The sequence below is a fragment of the Sminthopsis crassicaudata genome, chromosome 4 (assembly GCF_048593235.1).
Source record: "Sminthopsis crassicaudata isolate SCR6 chromosome 4, ASM4859323v1, whole genome shotgun sequence".
Classification (NCBI taxonomy): Eukaryota; Metazoa; Chordata; class Mammalia; order Dasyuromorphia; family Dasyuridae; genus Sminthopsis; species Sminthopsis crassicaudata.
Window position 1 is genome coordinate 419,124,416 of NC_133620.1, and position 17,477 is coordinate 419,141,892.

The window sequence follows — 17,477 nt, forward strand, 5'->3', positions numbered from 1 at the left end:
ACTTACCCTCATCCCACCTCTATCCCCTCATCCCTGTACAATAAAAATTTCTATTTCATTTTGTGTAATTGAAGAAAGAAATATCAATCCACTTCAGTATCTTTGCCAAGAAAACCAAGGGAACATGACTGAAAATGACTACATAACAACAATAACAAAATTCTATACTACTATATGCTATTCTATAAAAATGATGAAAGAATGCTATGTTTGAAAGATTTTATTTAGATTTCAGAAGACAGAATCTGAATTCCAGCCCCTTCATTTTTGATTCTCTATGTGAAAGGATTATCCAATTGACTTTGAAAACCTCTAGAAGGGGGCAACTAGGTGGTGCAGTGGATAGAGCACCAGCCTTGAATTCAGGAGGACCAGAGTTCAAATCTGGTGGCAGACACTTAACACTTCCTAGCTGTGTGACCCTGGGCAAGTCACTTAACCCCAGCCTCAGGAAAAAAAAGAAATATGAAGACCTCTAGAAACATCAAGATGTGCTGAAAAGAGCCCTGGCTTCAAAGGCAGAAACTGCATTCAAATTCTACCCCTGTCTCTTACCAAAGGGGTAATCTTGATCAAAGTATTTATCCTTCCTTGGTATCATTCTTCTCATGTGCAAAATAGGGGATTTAGAATAGATGATATCTCAAGTTCCTCCAAAATCTAATCTAGGATTCCATGATATTAATTTATTTAGATGTAATGTTGAAGTAGGTGAATTAAATTTGAGAATCATTATGATGGGGTGAACCCTGAAACTGTTCTCCTTGATTTTAGGGGTGAACTCTGAAACTCTCCTCTGACAGAGACCCACCCTTCAGGGAAGTTAAGTGGTTTCATTAAGATTAGTCTAGGACCACTCCCTGCTTAGGTCAAACTTAAGTGGTCTCATTCAGCAGATATAACTTAAGTGGTCTCATTCACCTGGAATTCTAGGCCTGGGGGCAGTGGCAACATTAAAGGACTCTCATTCAATTGAAACCCCAATATCCTATTTCTTATAAAAAGACAATTTAAAACTCATATTTTTGCAGAAGTCTGAAGTAGTATGCTTTGCCAAGGGATCTCTCCTTTTGGCACAGCTGCTTAGCAGGACTCCTGCCCTCTGTGAAGAGATCTTCTCAGTGATAACTTCTTGTTATTTCTCTGACAGGACCTCTTGCAACTGAGGAGTCAGTCTTCCTAATAAAACTGGCTACTCAGCCAACAATAAACTTCCCTTTTGCCAGTCAGACTTTTTGAGTTCATGAATTCTTTCATGTTGGACCTGCATCTCCCACCAATGAGGGGATTCCCACAACTCTCTGCACTGCCACTAACTATCAATTACAATCCATTTTGGGGCAGCTAGGTGACATAGAGGTTAGAGTGCTGATGCCAGAGCCAGAAAGACTCATCTTTCTGAATTTTAATCTGGTCTCAGACACTTATTAGCTGGGTCACTCCCAGAAGGTCACTTAATATTGTTTGCCTCAGTCTCTTCATCTGTAAAATGAGCTATAGAAGGAAATGGCAAACTACTCCAGTACTTTTGCCAAGAAAATCCCAAATGGGATCACAAAAAAGTCAGACACTACTCAAAAAAACAAAAAACTAAAACTGAACAACAATAACAAAAAATGTCTTTCCTGGTTCAGATTCTATATTTATTAAGATTCTATATTTATATCTAGTGTGTGAAACCAGTGAATGTTTTTGTCATTCACACACACACACACACACACACACACACACACACACACACACACACACACACATTTTTTTTTAACTTTTTAACCAATTTTTACTGTTGCATTATTTCAAGACATGATTATATTTTTGATCTCCCTCTACTCCCACAATAAAAAGATAAGGAAAGGGTTTTTAATTGTAAAGAAAATCTTTCATTGTCCTTATTATTCATGAACAACCACAGTTCATTCAAGGCTTCAACATAACTGACTGCATTTCCATTGTCATTCTTTTTTTTTTCTTTCTTTTTTTTTAATTAATTTTATAATTATATTTTTTGACAGTATATATGCATGAGTAATTTTTTTATAACATTATCCCTTTTATTCATTTTTCCAAATTTTCCCCTCCCTCCCCTAGATGACAGGCAATCTCATAGATTTTACATGTGTTACAGTATAACCTAGATACAATATATGTGCACACACACACATTTTAAAAAACAATTTAGCTATGTGTGATTTTAACAATGTGGTTGTTCCTGCCAATGTTGAAAAAATAACATCCTGTCCATGCCTATCCATCCTGACAATGCTCATCCATACATTCTTATAAATTCTTATTAAGGATCCACCCAGTATATTCGGAGACTTACCAAAAAAAAAAAAAAAAAAAAAAATTATTTTTAGTTCTGACTTCTCTCCTTGTGTCCTCTCCCCAATCCATTGAAAACCTAAGAAAAACAAACCCTATTACAAAATAAATGATCATGTAAAATAAATTCCTGTTAAATCCAAGTTCAGAGAGACAGGGACAGAGGGAGACAGAAAGAGAGAGAAACAGAGTATTAGAGACAGAGATAGAAACAAAGACAAGGAGATACAGAAGAAAACATATTTCTGCTCTGAGAACATCTGGTCTTTATCTAGAGGCAGATAGTGTGTTTCATCTTGAGTCCTTTAGAATTATGATTGATCATTGTGTAGGCCATAATTACTAAGATCTGTAGCATTCAGACTCTCATTTGTAATCCCTCACTTGCCTATCTTCTCTTATAAAAAATATTTTTCTTTATATCTTTTATTTCACTTAGTGGATACAAATAGTTTTTTGTTATGAACTTATTTACAACAAACAGATATCTCAGTCCCTCTTTTGGTCTTGGGGTGATACTTTGAAGATTAGTGTTCCATGATTTGTTGCTAGATACCATCACTGAAAAGATGTTCATGCCAAAAATATGGATTTTTCTTTCACAAAAAGATTTGGAAACAATCAAAGCAATGTATAATTTCCCAAATGCAATGTAGGTCTTTCTTTTCTGTCAGTTAATAACTATTTAATAATGTAATGCCAGAGAAACTGAGGTAAGATAGAGATTAGAGAGTATTTAATATTTTATTTAAAAGGGAGAGATTTACTGGGACCAAATGGATCCATGGTTTGGTCCCAGGGCTGAATGAGACTATCATCTCCAAGAATCCAGCCAACACTGTGAGTTCTCAATGATATATGGCTCAGATTCAGAGAGTAGACTGAGGCAGGGAAAGTCAAGGTTCTGAGAGCAGGAACAGGGTGGGGTGAGCCTCTGGAGAGACAGATGACATAATAGGGGGAGGAACCTGGGACATTGGGAGAGGCATCTTGATAAGATGGTATCTGACATCCAAGAGCTTGGGCTGGGGAGAGGCATTTTGATATTCTAAAATATTAGATCTTTTCTCCTTATCAAGTATTCTGATTAAGAGGGAGCTGTGGTTTCACAGGACTGAGAGGAAGTGAGGCAGGACTGAATCAGGATAATTAGTGAAAGAGTCAGGAAAATAAAAGAGAACTGTGGCATAACAATAATGAGTGCCTAATATATGATAAGCACTAGGAATACAAAAAAAAAAAAAAAGGCAAAATATAATTCCTACAGCAAGGAGCTAATGTGGGAAATGGCTATCAAACAATTATGTACAAGCTATATACAAGCTAAATAGGAATGATTTAAAGAAGGGAGTCATTAGAATTAAAAGTGATTGGAAGTGAAATTTTAGCTGGGATTTGAAGAAGTCCGGAAAAGCTAAAAGTTAAGAAGGGAGAGCATAAGAGATAGATATGGAATATTAGAGTTCAATTTCGCTGAATTCAAGGGTATATGATAGGGAGTAAGGTGTAAGAAGACTGGGAAAAAACAAAAAGTGAAATAGATTTTGAGGGGCTTAGAACACCAAATGCAAGATTTTTTATTTGATGGTAGAAGTCATAGGGAGCCAATGAAATTTATTAAAAAGTGGGAAGTATGGAGAGAGGTTACATTGTCACATCTGAAATTCAAGAAAATAACTTTGGTGGCTGAATGATGAGTAAATTGGAGTAGAAAGAGACAAGGAATATAGACTCACCCACAGACTTTTTCAGTATTCCAAATATGAGTTAATAAGGACTTAAACCAGGGTTGTGGACATGCCAAAGAGAGAAGGGAGTCATTGAGGTAGTAGAATAGTTTTCTGATAGACCCTTCCCCCAATCTGGAATAACTTCTTCAGCCTCAGTTTCCCTAAGTGACTTCTTCAGTGAAGCTTCTTTCTCTCATGAAACCTGATTGTTCTTGCCTTCTCAGACATATCTTCCTGATCTACAGCCAATAAAAATTTTAAGCCATATGAGCACTGGGCTTCTCAAACTTGGTGAGTGAATATATGGGTCATTATATCCAAATTAAAATAAGTCCCATTTCCATATCTAGACAAGAGTGGTTGTGTCCAAAGAAGCTAAAAGCTATAATTCTTGTTGTATATCCTTGCTATGTGAGGGCAACCTCCTCCTTTGTTAAATATTCATTATCTTACAAATGCCTAATCATCTGACCTGAATTAGGAAGGAGGTGCTAGTTTTATGACTATAACTACAACAGAGGTACTTTTGAGAGAAATTACAAAAGTGAAATCAATAAGTAATAATTTTCATATTAAATATGGTGGATGAGTGATAGTAAGGAATTGTAGATGAAATCTAGGATATAAAACTGAGAATTGGACTCAGCACAGACCACAACACAGCTGTCCGGCCCCATTCTGCAGTGTAGGGCTTTTCCTCAGGGCAGATGCAAATATGCATGGCAGGGGGGCACAGCCTGGGGAAGCATCTAATATGCACAGTGTGGGGCTGGGCCTGGGGCAATACAACTTCCACTTCACCATCCTGCCTCCACACTTCAGGTCTGTGTGGGGCAATTTGCTGATCAGCTGCTAATACCCACAGATCAACAGTGGGCTTTGGCTTGGGGCAGTGACACTTTCACTGCCCAATCTCTAGCCCCAGGGCAGTTGTTAATCCACATAGCTGGGTTCTTCACTGGGCACTTCCATAGCTCAGGCTTGTAATCAGGTCTATATCACTTCCAGTGGGGGTAGGGAATTCTTTCCCAGAATACTTCAGTAACTGGCCACTCTCTGTAGCCAGCTCCTATCTATTCCTGCTTTGCAGAGGAAGCTGTTAACCTCCTTGCCCTGAAGGCAGACCCTAGAGGCTTTTAAAAATGAGTAAAAAATATCAAAAGGACATCAATAGCTTCTATATAGAAAGAGAGCAGGTTCTCAACCTGAGGAAACTAAAAGCAAATAGTCTACAGTCTCAGAAGAGACTATTAAAAATCTCAAAAGAGAGAAGAAAAATGGGGAAAGGAAAAAGAAGCTATGCAAGAGAATAACAACCTCCTGAAATGTGAATTGGAAAAGGTAAAGAATTACCAGGAAGTTCAGGGAAACAGAATTTGTGAATTGGAAAAAGTAAAGAAATCACAGGAAAATAGTAGGGTTTGTGAATTGGAAAAGATAAAGAATTCCCAAGAAAGTAGGATTTGTGAATTGGAAAAAAGAAAATTCACTAAAAAAAAAAAAAAAAAAAAAAATTAGTGAAATGGAAAAAAAATTCCATGGAGCAAAACAACTCATTTAAAAATTCAGTTGGACATATACAAAAAGAAGTAAAAAAAAAGCTAATGAAGAAAATAACACATTGAAAATCAGAACTGATATGAAACTGTGCATACCCTTTGACCCAGCAGTGTTATTACTAGGCTTATATCCCAAAGAGATCTTAAAGAAGGGAAAGGGACTTGTATGTGCAAGAATGTTTGTGGCAGCCCTCTTTGTAGTGGCTAGAAACTGGAAAATGAATGGATGTCCATCATTTGGAGAATGGCTGAATAAATTGTGCTATATGAATATTATGGAATATTATTGTTCTGTAAAAAATGACCAACAGGATTTCAGAAAGGCCTGGAGAGACTTACATGAACTGATGCTGAATGAAATGAGCAGAACCAGGAGAGTGTTGTATACTTCAACAACAATACTATATGATGATCAATTCTGATAGATGTGGCCATTTTCAACAATGAGATGAACCAAATCAGTTCCAAAAGAGCAGTCATGAACTGAACCAGCTACACCCAGTGAAAGAACTCTGGGAGATGACTATGAACCACTACATAGAATTCCCAATCCCTCTATTTTTGTCTGCCTGCAGTTTCGATTTCCTTCACAGGCTAATTTGCTTCACACACATTTCAAAGTCCAATTATTTTTGTACAACAAAACAACTGTTTGGACATGTATACATATATTGTATTTAATTTATACTTTAACAAATATAACATGTATTGGTAAACCTGCCATCTGGGAGGGGGGAAAGGAGGGGAAAAATTAGAACAAAAGTTTTGGCAATTGTCAATGTTGTAAAATTACCTATGCATATATCTGGTAAATAAAAACTATTAAAAAATAAAAAATAAAATAAAACAATTAAAAAAAAGAAAAAGAAAAGGAAATCAACAAAATAAAATAAAACACAATACAACATTGTCATATGTGCAACAGAACATCAGAGAGGATTCACAATATGTAAAAATAAATTACCAATTCAAGAAATGACATAAAAAAAAAATCAGAACTGAACAAATTGAAATGAATGATTGATTGAGACATCAAGAATCAGTCAAGCAAAACCAAAAAAAATGAAGAATTAGAGAAAAATATTAAATTACTTCTTGGAAAAAAAACAGACCTGGAAAATAGATCTAGGAGAGATAATCTGAGGATTATTGGACTTCCCAAAAATTATGATGAAAAAAAGAGCCTACATACTATTTTACAGGAAATCATCAAAGAGAACTGCCCAGAGTAATAGAATCAGAAAGTAAAATAGGCATTGAAAGAATTCATTGAACACCTTCTGAAAAAGACCCTAAAAAAAAAAAAAAAAAAAGAAAAAAAAAACTCCACGGAATATTGTGGCCAAATTTAAGAACTATCAGACTAAGGAAAAAAATGTTACAAGCAGCTAGGAAAAAACCAATTCAAATACCAAGGTGCCACAATAAAAATCACTCAGGATCTGGCTGCCTCTATGTTAAAGGACTGAAAAGCCTCGCATCTGATATTCTGAAAGGCAAAAGAACTGGGAATGCAGTCAAGAATAAACTACCCAGCTAAGCTGAGCATTTTCTTTCATGGAAGAAGATGGATATTTATATAATGAAACAGATGAATTACAATTCTAAGGAAAAAAACAGATATTAACAAAAAATTTCATCTCCAACCATAGGACTCAAGAGAAGTAGAAAAAGGTAAAAGGAATTCTTGAGAACTGTATTTCTGTTGTGGATTTTTTTTGTTTGATTTTTTGCTGAGACAAGCTGGGTTAAGTGACTTGCATAGCTTGGAAATGTATTTTGAACTCAGGTCCTCCTGATTTGAGGGCTAGTACTCTATCTACTGTGCCAATTAGCTTAAATAGTATAGCTTTAAAAAAAAAAAATAGGAAGGTTTAGGACAAAGCCCTCTTAGATATCTATGTTTAAAAGCATTACCTGAATGAGAATCCAAGGAAACAGAATGAGAAGGTCTAATCATCTAGTAGAAAGAGAACCAGGTGTGAGTAGTATCTCAAAAACCTTGAGAGATGAATGTATTAAGGAGAAAAGTGTGATCTACAGGGTCAAGAGCTGTTGGTCAGTGTGAAGGAGAAAGAGGTTTGAGAAAAGGTTAATGGGTTTCACATATAAGAAATCAATGATAACTTTGGAAAGACCACTTTTGGTGGAATGATGAGGGCAGAAGCTAGATTGTAAATGGGATAATAAGAGAATGAGAATAGAGGAAGTGCAGGTACTTTTTATAGTTAGCTTTCTCAAGGAATTTAGCTATAAAGGGTGAAAGAGTTTTAGAATATTAGTGGTACAGAAGCATCAAGGGAGGGGTTGTATTTTGAAATGAAGAGATATGAAAAAGATGCAATATTTAGAATGACATGGAAGATGAGTGATATCGAGAAGGAATGACAGAGGGGACAATTCATTAGAAGAAATAGGATGGAATATAATTATTTCTGTGGGAAGTGGGGTTTGCCTTGATAAGGGAAGGGAACCTCTTTGTGTAAGACAGGGTAAAGAAGAAGAAGATAATGGCAGAAAAATGCACACATATGCACATGTATGTATTTATAAAATATATGATAATACATATATGTAAATATAAGTATTTATTTTCTAAAATATTAATATATGTAGATATACATATACATATAGCCAGATAGTTATAGATATAGAGATATAGATGTAGATATAGGTGTAAATATTTGGATATTATATATGCATGTATATATAAATATACACACATATACATACACATATATATATAGACACACGAAAAATCAATGCTACTGTAACAACTACAGGAAAAAATACTTGATAAATATATGAGAAGAGGGCATAGAAAGTGCTACATGAATTTTAAAAGTGGAAAATTCTTTATTGACTGATTCAATGAAGACAACTTCTTGAGAGAAATATGGCAATAAAGATGGGTTTCAAAGGATGCAGAGGAATTCAATAGGCAAAAGAGTTACTGAATCACATAGGAAATTGTATAATCAAAGAAAAAGAGCCAGGAAACATAGATCTAGACTGGAGAAAAGATTAGCATGAGAGTAAGGAACAGGATGAGGAAAGGCTGAAAATTGGGAATGTAATAGATTTCAGAAGGCTTTTGAACACCATATATGGAAATTTGATTTCAGTTTGTAGGAAACAGGGAGACCATAAAGAAAAGTGAAAGAAGCATGAAAAATAAGGAATAAGAATAAGGATAAAGAAGATATGAAGGATGAAATTGAGGAGGAAGAAAGTAGATGTAGGGAGATTTGTTAGGAACCTATTGCAATAAAATAGGTGGGCAATAATTTTGGTGGTGACACAACAGAGAAAAAAGAAAAGATGGAAAATATAAAAAATAATGTTTGTAAAGCATAATGTCTGACCTACATCAGGTATTATGTAAATGTCTATGCCCTCACCTAGAGGTAGAAAAGAAAATGTTTTTTATTAAAGATGAGGGAGAGACAAAATCAAAGATAATACCAAATTTTGAATATGTGGGAAACATGCTGAATGATAGTGACATAAAAATAGTAAATTCAGAAGATTACAGAGAAGTTAAAAGGATTTTTTAAAAAATCTGAACAACCACAACAAAAAGCTAAAAACACAACGATGTTTAGAATTGGTGGTAGGAGACCATTATAGATAAAGATGACACATGATATAGGAGAGATGCTATGAAACTATTTTTTTTTTTAACATAAAATTAACCAACTGATCTATTTTCTTTTCAGCTAACTGATCTCAGCATTGGAGATTTTGTGTGAGAATAATGTGTTTGGAATATAATCAAATCATTAGAAATCACTTTCATGCCTCAGTTTTCTGAGTAAATATATTTTTGGTTAGTGTCAGGAATATGATCATAAAGGTCAACATGATTACATAAAATAGGCACTGGTTCTGGAGTTAGAGGACATGCATTCAAGTGTCAATTTTGTCACTAACTTGCTTTGTTAACTTTGAAAAAGATCTTGACATTATATTCTTGGGCCTTGTTGATGTTTGAGAAAGAGTTGCTATTGTTTTGTTTAGTTGCATCTGGCTCTTTTTGACCCTATGGATCACACCATCCATGCGGATTTCTTGGCAAAGATATTGGCATGGTTTGCCATTTCCTTTTCCAGACCATTTTACAGTTGAGGAACTGAGGCAAACAGAGTTAAGTGACTTGTCCAGAGTCACATGGCTAGGAAGCATCTGAAGCTAAATTTGAAGTCAGGGCCTTAGATTTAAACTGGGCCTGATTGGATCAATGCTCTATTCCCTAAAAAAAGAGTTATATGACCTCAATTCAAAATTTAGTTCCCAGCCTTAAAAGTTATATGATCATTAGCAAGTGACAGAAACCCAAAATCTCAGAAATCAAAGGGACATGAGAGGCCATTTAACCCAACTCATACCTGAACAAGAACCCTTTCATTATCTTACCTAATAAGTGATCTATCAGCCTTCAAAAGTTCCAGAAGCGGGAACTTGTTACCTCTAAATCAGTTACACTTATTCCCAGAATTTTAATTAAAAGGAATTTTCTTTTTTTACATCAAGTCTAAATTTGACTCTTTAAATTCCAGCTATCATTCATTGTTTTGGAAACAACCAGAACTAGAGTATCCCTTCTTCAATTTCCAATTCCTTTTTTTCCACAATCTTTCTTATCTAGCATGTTTCTTTTCCGAGATAAGAGATAAATGTAGACAATCAGCAGAAGGGGATAAAAGGGACTGGGAGGAAAGAAAGGATTTGGCTTGCATATTTCTTCTTTGGCCTGAAGTTTTTTCACTTTTTTCAACTTTAAGATATTCAAGAGAGCATAACCAGTGAACCTTGCATTCATATTAAAATGCTGCTGAAATTTTGTGTTTGACAAAGATAATGAAATGGTTTGCCATTGACTTCTCCAACTCATTTTAATGATGAGGAATTGAGGCAAAGAAGGTTAAGTGTGATTCAGCATCACACAGATAGTAAATGTCTATATACATACTGTGCATAATTGTATTCATTTTGTTGATTAGAAATTTAAAGAACAATCAGTACTTCATGGAAAATTGGTTTTATGCATGTACCCCAGTATTACATCATTGCATCCCCTAAAACACTTAGTCCCTGAGTGTAGAGAAAACCAGGGTAGTCAGTCAGACAATAGACACCCATTAAGCACTTATTCTCTGCCAGGCACTATGCTAACTAAATACAAAGCTGGACATATCTTGCCCTCAAGGAGATCACATCTAAAGTAAGAGATAATATATAAAAGGAAGCTGAAATTGGAATCGGGAGAAGTGACCTACATGATAGAAAAGTTCAGAAAAGTCCCAAAATAGCCTAGTTGGAGAGAAATGAGATGACAACCTTTCTCTGCCCAGACTCAGGTAGGAACTTTCCTTTCATATATCTTTATTACCCAGTGCTGGCAGACAGAGACAACAAAGCCCTTTCTAGTCTTTTTCCCCAGTAGTACAATCCTATTCTAGGACAGCTTAGTCTGCAGAAGCCAAATGGAATCTCTTACTTTCTACTGTGCTTGAAGTAACTTGCTGCTCAGATACCCTGAGAATATTCACTCCTTAACTAATAAGATCCTGCCCCTCAGAACTACAACTAGTGGGGGAAATGATGGACTGAGATAGCTGAGGGAAGACACTGATGTGATTGTAGGCAGCAGGGAAACAACCAGTAGAAAGGGAGAGATTGAAGATTTTTGAAAGAGTAAGATGACAAAGAGGGTAATCTGCTGCACCCTTTATTCAAGATTTACAATACAAAATACTTTGTGTGATCTGAGGAAGTGGAGGTAGAACAGTCTTATCAAGAGAGGAACCAGAGATGGCTTTCTGAAGAAGACAGTATTGGAGTTGGGCTTTAAAATACCAATAGAGGGGCAGCTAGGTGGCGCAGTGGATAGAGCACCAACCCTGAATTCAGGAGGACCCGAGTTCAAATGTGATCTCAGACATTTAACACTTCCTAGCTATGTGATCTTGGGCAAGTCACTTAACCTCAACCTCCAAAAAAAAAAAAAAAAAAAAAAAAAAAAAAAAAATATATATATATATATATATATATATATATATATATATATATATATATATATATAATTCACCAGGTAAAGAAAGGGAGAAAAGGAATTTTAGCTATAGGAAACAGTCTCAATATAAATGCAGAAACATGAGCACAGTATCTTTCTGAGAAATAGAGACTCATCCAATGCTAATTCCAATCATAAATAGTAACTATAAAACCAAATGCTTGTGAAGTTTTATATTATTTCAGCTCCTAATGAAAGAATTAAAATAATAAAAGAGTGGAAAGATTTATAAGGATCAGAGATAAAAAAATAATATATTTTTGTTACTTAAGTTTCAAGTTGTCTACATATTTTCTTTTCTCCTAACTCTGCAATAAAGGTCAGTATTTAACATATACACGTGTGTGTGCGTATATATACATACATACATATATATGTATAAATGTATATATTTGTGTTTATTAAAATTATCCTATCCATAATAAAAGAGACTAAGGCAGAGCTCTGAACCAAAGTCACTTTATTACAGGGTCCATGGCCCCTTATAATGAAATGGACCTCAGATCTTCCTCAAGATCTGAAATGCCTCACAATCATATGCCACAATTTGTTTACACACTCTCCCATTAATGGACAACCTCTCAATTTCCAATTCTTTACTACCACAAAGAAAGCTGTTATAAATGTTTTAGAATATATAGGTTCTTTTCTTTTTTCTCTGATCACCTTGAAAATAGACCTCATTGTATTATTGTAGTATTTCTGGATTTCTGGATCAAGGGGTATAACCAATTTTATAATACTTTTGGCTTTATTCCAGATTATTTTCTAAAATGGTTGGATCAGTTCACAATTCTAACAACAGTGTATTAGTACCACAATTTTTCTACATCCCTTCCACAGGGATACAAATTAAAAAAAAAAAAAAAAAGTAAAGATAATCCCTAACCTCAAGGATTATTACATTCTAATGAGGGAGACTAAAAAATATAGGGCATTGGTGGCCAGAAAGATCCGCTTTGACTCAGAAAGTTACAGGGATAATGACTGATGCACCTTATGCAGGAATAATGGCAAAGTTGATCTGGTAATGGTTCATATTGAAAGGGTACATTTTTGTGACCTAAAAGTTGGTAAAGAGATTATGTAGGAGGAGGAGGAAGCCAGAAAGTCAGTAGAAAAGTGAAATATCTTATACCTTCTTGAAACAGTAAATCAAGAGAGGCAATCAATCACTAATCATAAGGAAAGGATCTGGGCATAAATTCTGCCAGATAATAGTGTTTGATATAGGCTGCTAACTAGAAAGTGGCTTGAGTATAAGAATAAATAGCAATAGGCATTGAGTAAAATGTGTCACCAATTTTTATAAATACACTCAAAAAGAAGAGATTACAAGTATTATTATAAAAATCACTAACTTCATGATTGAGAAAATTTCAAAATATAATTATAAACCTATGTTTTTAAGAATGACTTTTTTTTTTTAATAAAAATTTTTTTTTAATAAAAAAAATACTTAAATTTATTTCCTGATTACTTCTTTTCTCTAGTCTTTCATGTATAACTTTGTTAAGTTATAATAAAACACTTCAATTGTCTTTTTTCAGGCTAGCCAATGCTGCTCAAAGACCATTAAGTAAGTAAGAAAGGCTGTGATACTGAAATCTGAAATGTGAAAATGCATTTTAATGATATTGTCTCAGAAAAGAGTTCAAAGAAAAATGGGATATGTGTTCTGTGAAATTTTAAAATAGTTATTTTCCAGTATGTCAAAGAGCTTATGAAAAAAACTAGATGATGCCTGGAAAAGCATTTTCCTTTCTAAGCTATTTTTTCCTGCCACAAAATTGGGTTATATGAGATCATTTTCTGGAAATGACAGTTCTTAAATGTTAATAGATCTTTGCTGTATAAAATAGTTGTATATGAAAACTAGAGCTTTGATGATGAAAGGAACTAGATACTTATTTTCTAATATTAGTCAAGGGCATTCAAAGCCCTCCATAAAGAGGAGCCAAGTGTCATTTCCAAATTCATTTCCCAATACTTTGGCTTACACAAACCACTTCAGCCAGGCTAATCTTTGTGATTCACCCTAAAGAAGCCTCTTTTATAGACATTTGAGTGTTGACTCATTTTGTGATTCTTTCCTTTGAATCTATTCCCTCCTTCCTATGTCCATTGAAATCCAACAAATTTTTCAACTTTATATTAACTCAAGTCCACAGATATTTATTGCTTACTTGTTATGTGCAGGATGTTGTATTACATGATAAAATTACAGGGGTAAAGAATGTTCCCTGCTTCAGACAGCTTACAAAAGATAAGGTAGGCACACAAATAACTCTGGTAGGTAAGTTGGTGCACAGAAAACTGTAATGTAAATTAAACTAAGAAATTGCAAAGGAAAAATGTAAATAAAGTTCTAGACAATTAATTCAACAAACATTTACTAAATATTTACTATGTAAAACTTTAATGTGAGAATATTTTTTCTGTCAAAGTCCCTAAACCAATGCTTCTTTATGAAATAGTAGTGAACTCATGTTAAAGATTATTCCCAAACAGATCAAGCTCTGAAAGCTGTTACTAAACTCAATTTTTGATGAATAATAGGTATCTGCTCAGCTGAAAGAGAAGAGGAAGGAGGGATTATATGGGAAATTTGAGTAGGGTAAAAAAGGTTCAGAAAATCTACTGAGTAGTGAATGGAATAGTGACTTGACTAAGTATAAAAGAATTGCCTTGCTGTAATGAGGATGCAGTTGAGGGCATAGAATGAAAATTTGTTATGGATGACAATTTCATGATTTTCTTTAATTTTATAGAACACCATGTAAATAGAAGCAAAGTCAGAGGATGGTTGAAAAAATATAAGACTGATGAGGAAAGAATTGTGACAGGCTAACAGGGCAAAGGACTTGTGAGAAAAGGACAGTATAGAGTTGAACTGGTATAAAGGTGGTGAAGGAAAGACCAGGGGATAAGGAAGTGATTTGGAAAGGAATTGAAGGGTAAAGAGGTTTTAGGTCATGTAAGAATGAAAGATAGTGTTATAAGTCCTAAGGCAGAGGGAAAGATAGAATGCTAAAACATAATGATCAAATAAAATAATATTTGAATTAGTAAACATGAAAGTAGAAGACCTGTGTATGATGGAATATAACATAACATATCTTTATGTGTAGCTGACATGGAATAGAAGAATGGAGCATAGCATAGGAACAGATGAAGGAACTGGGAATCTCAGATGATTGAGGGAATATCAATGTATATAATGAAGTACTCTGGTAGAGTAGCAGAAATTGAAGAAAAGAAAAAGACTCAACTAATTACTAAACCCATTGAGTCAGGAAGTAGGGTGACTGGGAGAAGACAGAATGTTAATTAAGTGATCAATTTAATTAATTAATCAAGTGATAAATAGAAGGAATGTTCCTCAAAGGAGAAATACTGAGTAACCATGGTAATGGGAGAGACCTGGAATGGTACTAAGGAATAAAATTTTTCCAAATTGTTATCATGACCATAATCAGAGTATAGAAAGAAAAAAATATATAACCCATACTTGAAAAGGTGGCTGGGAATGTAATGCCATCATATCATGCATAGGAAGTCAGGTCTCAATGAAAGCCAGAAAATAGAAGGAGAAAGTAAAAGTTTTATGATGAAATCTATTGTTAATCATGAAGCAGACATTCCAGATAATACCATAGAAGAGGTGAATGGAACATTTGGAGTATAGATTTGAGAAGGTGAAGGAAAATGGAGAATGGGGTTCATGTGATAAAATCTAGGGATTTAAAATTACTAGAATAAGAAAACTATGACAGAATGAGAATATGCTAATAACAGAGTAATGAGTTCAAGCAGAATGGTTGATTATTATCTTTCATTCTCAAAGAGGACCAAAATGACATCACTATGTTTGAGTGTGACCAACTTTGATTGATCAGACCAATATATACTTAGAATGCTCCTCCACAGATTGGACACAAATAGTCCCTTTGAACATTTGGAGTGGCTTCTCTAATTTTATATATCTCACATTTCTTCTGAGCTAATTCCATTCTGTGCTCAACACCTTTTGTAATGAAGGTACACCCTCCTGGATGGCCCTGTGTCAGTGTCTCTCACATGATACAATCAATTCTAAAGTTTTTAAGAGAGATCTAGCCAAATATCAGTGTCTGGAGAGATAGCTATTTACTACTACAATCAGTATTGCCCAAAGGTCTGTCCTTGGACTTCTTATCTTTTTCTAAATTATCTCCTTTGGGAAGGTCATCAACTGTAGTTAGTTCAATTATCATCTCTATGGAAATGATTTCCAATTGCTTATATAGTCCTAACTACTCTCTTTACCACCACTCTTACATCAGCAACTGAATGTTGGAATTCTTAAAGTGGATATCCACAGACATCTCGAACTCAACTTGTCAAAAGCTGAACTCATTGTCTTTCCTCCAAAGACCTCCTCTTTTCCTAGTTGCCCTATCACTGTAGAGGTTAACTTCATTCTTCCAATCAACTGTATTCAAAAATCTAGGATTCATTTTAGATTGCTCACTGGCATTTATTCCATATTCACAACCTATAGATGAGTCTTATTAGTTCTACCTTCATGATATAACAAGAAATAATATTTCATGTGATGTTTATTCAAATTAAGTTACAATGCTCATGATAAGAGTGAGCAAAATGACCACTAAAAATTATATGAATTAAAGATCATTTGAATTAAATCAATATATACTTTGATATTCTAATTTAAATGCAAAGATGAAAATAGACTAACAAAACACACACACACACACACACACACACACACACACACACACACACACTTACAAAACAAGCTATCCAGGCACCCATCTGCCCTTCCCCCACTTGCCCTCCCAACACACACACACACACACACACACACTTTCTAGTAAGAATCTAAGATCAGATTTGAAATTCTAATTTCCTGGACTTCAGGTCTAGTACTCTAACCATTATGCTACCTCACTGCCTTATGACTTTTAAATTGGGTTTTGAAAGAATGGATAAAAATTCAGTGGATAAAGATGGGGAAGAGATAATGGAATAGCACTAAAGACTAGTATGAACCATGTCATACACATGGGAAAGAAATGGGAGGGTGAAATAGGGTTAGTTACTATCAGTAAGTAGAAAATTTATTTAAGGGAAAGCTAGGTGACACAGTAAACAGAGTGATGGATTGGAGTCAGGAAGATTCATCTTCCTTGAATTCAAATCTAACCTCAGACACTTACTAGCTCTGTGCCTCTGGGCAAGTCACTTTACTCTAATGGCCTCAGTTTCCTTATCTGTAAAAAGATCTGGAAAAGGAAATGGCAAACCACTACAGTATCTTTGCTAAGAAAACCCCAAATGAGGTCACAAAGAGCCAAATGCAACTGAAAAATGACTGACAAAAACTCATTTATAGCGAGTTGTTTTATTATTTTTAAGGATCAATGTCATAACTGATGAACAATTCTAAATTTATAAAGTATCTTGCATTTCAATATGGTGTTTTAGTAGCCAAAAGACTTTCACATGTAATGTGCTTTTTCAGTTATAGTGTGCTTTTTATTTCTTCAATTTCATATCTTTTAAGGTCTACTATTTAGTATCCTTTCTCCTATAGAAATAAATTGATTCTGAAAATCAATATGTTATTATGTTTTGACCTGAATTTCTAGAGTTTAGAATACACTAACTGGGTACTTGTTTGTTTAAAGCAGGAAAAATATTGTTTTAACCAGAATCCTGGTTAGGACATTCTCTGAGAGAATTGCTACAAGTAGCAATGTAAACTGTTTGAGAACAGGGTCCATT